Source organism: Eutrema salsugineum, unplaced genomic scaffold (assembly GCF_000478725.1).
Source record: "Eutrema salsugineum unplaced genomic scaffold, Eutsalg1_0 scaffold_12, whole genome shotgun sequence".
NCBI lineage: Eukaryota > Viridiplantae > Streptophyta > Magnoliopsida > Brassicales > Brassicaceae > Eutrema > Eutrema salsugineum.
In genome coordinates, this window is record NW_006256895.1 from 4,525,763 (window position 1) to 4,530,784 (window position 5,022).

General features: G+C 44.9%; 1 non-coding gene across 1 annotated transcript; it reads right to left on the reverse strand.

The window, feature by feature from the left end:
* Positions 1-1,937: 1,937 nt before the first annotated feature.
* Positions 1,938-2,044, reverse strand: LOC112089360. The gene has a single exon (XR_002900997.1). It is a non-coding gene; the product is annotated as a small nucleolar RNA R71 (small nucleolar RNA).
* Between the last annotated feature and the right edge of the window lie 2,978 nt (positions 2,045-5,022).

Sequence of the window (5,022 nt, forward strand, 5' to 3'; positions counted from 1 at the left end):
TTTTGACGTGTTCTTCACGAGATCTTCATTTGGATCTGGACTCACGTGCACTCCTCGACATGAAGACCTCGGCTTCACTCTCCGACACACCGTGGCACTCACCCATCAACCCAAGAACGCGGTTCAGTACACGGTTTGTTCCGGGCTGACCCGCAACACTTTACCTTTGCTATATATACATTTTGAGACTAAAAACCTAATAATCGGATCTCTTATCTGTTTTTGGCTTTAAGAACTTACCTCTTTTGTGAAACTTGAGGAGTCTAATCCGATATCTCATTTTTGCATCAGAAATCTTGTTCTTTCTTTATTTTCTTTTGTCATCTATCATTAAACTCCTCATCATGACTAGCTACACGTCTTGCAAAAGACTTAATGAGCTCGTTATGATTAGTGAGTAGTCGTTTAAGCGGCTTTAGATGAGTAGATTAGGGTGCTTTCAAGGTAGATTAGTGGGTTTAGGTGTCTAGTCTTGCATGTTTCATTCCTTAACCGAATAGATCTCTAGGCTGGATCCAAGCACATCACTTGAGGTTCAGATCTGAGACATATCTCGCATCAAAAGTGTTTGTAGAAATTTCTGAACCACTCGGTTAAGGGTTTAAGAGTCTTTCATCGCGGGAGTGATAGTTTGTTCTCTTAAATGACATTTTTGAACTGATTCTTATTGCTGATTGATTCGATGCTTCTCAAAAGACATTTTTGGTATGAAGGAGAATCAGTTTAGATGCTTAATACTTTCATGAGAAGATTAACATGCCTTGAGTTCAAAGTTAAATGAAACCGCTTGATGTTTTGATTCATTAACCAACTAGTTGAACTTGGAAGCACCCGAGTCAAGTATCTCGTCTAAAGTCCCTTGCTTTATTACATATTATCATCATCTGAATCGTTTAGTTATTATTTGCATCCTGTCTCTGTTTTGATCTAATCATTTGCTTTACCTTTCATGCTTAGTCGTTTGTTACGTAGCTTAGTTCAAAACCTTCACCTTTTGTCTTGACTTAAATGAACAAACATCATAGTCTAGTGTCTCGTTGACTTGTCTGGATTGATACCTCTTTGTGCTACTTCGACAAAGGGGATTGATAGCCCTGAGACCTAAAAAGTCTTATCTATCAATTGGCGCCGTTGCCAACTTGTCGGAGCATTAGTCTTTTGTTTGTTCTTGAGTTCAAGATTTTACCTTTCTTTGTTTTACTAACTTCCTTGCAAGTTCTTGTGTTGCTTTCAGGTGCATGAAAACCAGGTCTCGGAGCACAGAACCGCCTCTACCATACGACGACAACATCAACCGGATTGAGAGGCAAGCTCGCGAGAGGGAACGGCATTTTGAAAGGCTTGGAATGGCAGAACAGCAAAGGATCGAGCAACAGGCTCAAGAAACCGAGCACCAGGCTCATGCTAATCAGGCGCAGGCAGGCAGGAATGAACAACAAGCCTATGTTAACCAACAACAGGCTCAAAGAAACGAAAGGCTTGCTCAGCAAAACCAACAACAAGCTAATAGAAACGAGCAACAAGCCCACCATGTTCATCCGCCACCGCCACAAGCTCAGAGACAACCTCATCCGGTCTTTGTTGGAGAGAACGACTGAGCTAATGCGCACCAATACCGAGCTGGGATTCAAGCTCTACCAGTTCAAAATAACAACTTTGAAGTTAAAGCTTCCCTCCTCAACATGGTGCAGAACTCAAAGTTCCACGGTCTAGCCGGAGAAGACCCTCTTGAGCATCTAGATCAGTTTGATCGGGTTTGCGACCTAACTAAGATCAATGGTGTCTCGGAAGATAGCTTCAAGCTACACTTGTTCCCATTCAGCCTCGGTGATAAAGCTCACCAGTGGGAAAAGAACCTCCCGAGGGGTTCTATACAAACCTGGGAGCAGTGTAAACTGGCGTTCTTATCAAAGTTCTTTTCCACATCACGCACGGCTAAGCTCAGAAACCAGATCTCAAGCTTCACGCAGCACAATAACGAGAGCTTTAGTGAATCTTGGGAACGGTTTAGAAGCTACACTAACCAATGCCCCCACCACGGCTTCTCAGAGGCGTCCCTCTTGAGTACTTTATACCGAGGTGCACTCCCCAAGATCCGAAACCAACTAGATACAGCTTCAAATGGAAATTTTCTTGGGAAAGAGATCAATGCGGCAATGGAACTAGTCGAGAACCTAGCCATGTCTAATGATACTTATGGCGAGGACTTTGATAGAGCAAACCGTACAGAGGGCTCTGGTGAAGAACAGCGTATGAAAAAGGATATCAGAGAGCTTCAGAGCAAGCTTGACAAAGTTCTGATGGCGACTCAAAAGCCAATACACTTTGTAGGCGAGTTTGATGAGCAAGGGCCAAGTTTTGATAATGTAAACGAAGACGGTCTAACTCAAGAGGAGCTGAACTACATAGGGAATCAGCAGAGGTATCAGCGGTTCAACAACTACAACAGTAACCCAAACCTCTCATACAGAAACCCGAATGTAGCTAACTCTCACGATCAAGTGTACCCTGCTCCGCAACAACACCAAAGCTACGCTCAAAAGGCTCCTTATCAGAATACCCTCCAGCCAAAGCAACAGTTTAGTGGGCAACAGCACGGCTACACTCATCAGAATCAAGCGGCTCAGAGTAACAACTTCACCAGCCAACCGCAACATCACAAGTTTCCACCAGGGTTCAATCCGCAGCCGATGGGTAATCAGCAACAGAATCAGAGAACGGGTCAGAACCAGCTGGGGAACGATGTCTGTGGGATCTTACAGCAACTGTTACAGGGTCAGCAGAGAGTTGAGAGCCAGCACGCGACAATGCAGCAAGACATTAGAGAGCTTAAGCAGAATCAAGCCTCTACATCATCCCGAGGCCCGGCTTTACCAGGTAAACCGGAGCCAAACCCCAAGGAGTATGTGAACGCCATTACATTGAGGAGTGGTAAAGAACTACAAGCTCCAACGCCTAAGAATACGCTCATTGAGGCCAATGAGCAATCAGAGGGGGAGGCAGCCTCAGGTGATGCGTGTAAAGAAGCGGATTTTGAGAAAGAACCGATCAAGGACAACGGAAAAGAGGTGGAAAAGACAACTGAGCTCGAAAAGCGATATGTTCCACCACCACCTTACCAACCCAAGATACCGTTCCCAGGGCGTTTCAAGAAGAAAATCTTAGACAAAGCCAAAGCGGTCTTTGAGAAACACTTGGAGAACACGCAACTCACCTTACCCATTATAGATGCTTTCTTAGCTATACCACAGCTTGGGAAGTTTCTAAAGGATGTGATCCTCAACAAGACAAAGGAGCTCCAGGGTATGGTAATACTGAGCCATGAATGCAGCGCCATAATACAAAGGAGGTCTATACCAAGGAAGCTATCCGATCCGGGCAGCTTTACCTTACCGTGTGCTTTAGGTCACTTGAAGTTCTCAAACTGCTTGTGTGATCCAGGAGCTTCTGTGAGCCTAATGCCATACACGGTGGCGAAGAGATTGGGATACAAGAGTTACAAGCCGGCCAAGATCTCTCTTATACTAGCTGATATATCGGTTCGCTTGCCGGTGGGTTTGCTTGAGGATTTACCTTTAAGGATCGGTGAGATAGAAATCCCCACGGACTTCATAGTTCTTGAGATGGACGAGGAACCATTGGACCCTATCATCTTGGGCCGACCGTTCCTAGCGACCGCAGGAGCCATTATAGATGTGAGAGGAGGAATGATTGAACTACACATCGGTTCCGAGCATATGAAGTTCAATGTAAAAGAGATGATGAAGAAACCGACCATTGGAGGTCAGGTTTTCTATGTGGAAGTGATGGAGGAGCTAGCTGATGAGCTCCTGGAAGAGTTGAACGCAGAGGATCCGTTACAAGTGGTCCTTACACGTGAACAAAGCGAGCACGGGTACTTGAATGAGGAAAGCGAGGTATACAAGCAACTTTTGGACCAACCGAAGGAACTTGGAGCTGAAGCTAGGTTTTTGGAACTCAGGAAGAGTGGCCTCGACATCTTAGACAGCGAGGGGTCCATGGGAACAGAGGAGACACCTCGGGATATCATGGCCGTGGCAACTCATATCGAGGCCGATGATAATCCGCGCGAAAACAAGGAAAAGGCCGAGGAATCTGTTCCGGGCCAATGTAGCTTTGATACCGATTGGAATGAGGCAGACGCTCCCTCTGTTGAGCTCAAGCCTCTACCAACAGGGCTCAGGTATGCGTTCTTAGGTTTAAACTCCACTTTCCCTGTGATCATAAACGATAGTTTGCTTGAACATGAAGAACGTGCATTGCTTAATGAAATCAAGAAATTCAGGAGAGCAATAGGGTATTCCTTGGCCGACATAAGAGGAATCTCTCCTGATATATGCACTCACCGGATCCACCTGGAGGACCAAGCCATGTCCTCTATTGAGCACCAACGTCGCCTTAACCCGAACCTCAAAGAGGTGGTTAAGAAGGAGATACTAAAGCTCCTTGAGGCAGGGATCATATATCCAATCTCTGACTCTCGGTGGGTATCTCCTGTGCACGTTGTGCCCAAGAAAGGTGGTATCACGGTGGTAAAAAATGATAAGGATGAACTCATAGCCCAAAGAACTATAACCGGCCATCGCATGTGCATTGACTATAGGAAATTAAATTCTGCATCAAGAAAAGATCATTTCCCTTTACCATTCATTGATCAAATGCTTGAACAGTTAGCCAATCATCCTTATTTTTGTTTTCTCGATGGATACTCTGGATTCTTCCAAATACCAATAGATCCAAGAGACCAAGAGAAAACGACATTCACTTGCCCTTATGGCACTTATGCTTATAGGAGAATGCCTTTCGGTTTGTGTAATGCACCGGCCACTTTTCAAAGATGTATGATGCACATTTTCTCTGATCTAATTGAAGAGAAAGTCGAGGTGTTTATGGATGATTTCTCCATATACGGCTCCTCTTTCTCCGAATGTCTTGCTAATCTTTCTCAGGTTCTAAAGAGATGTGAGGAGCATAGGCTTGTATTGAATTGGGAGAAGTGTC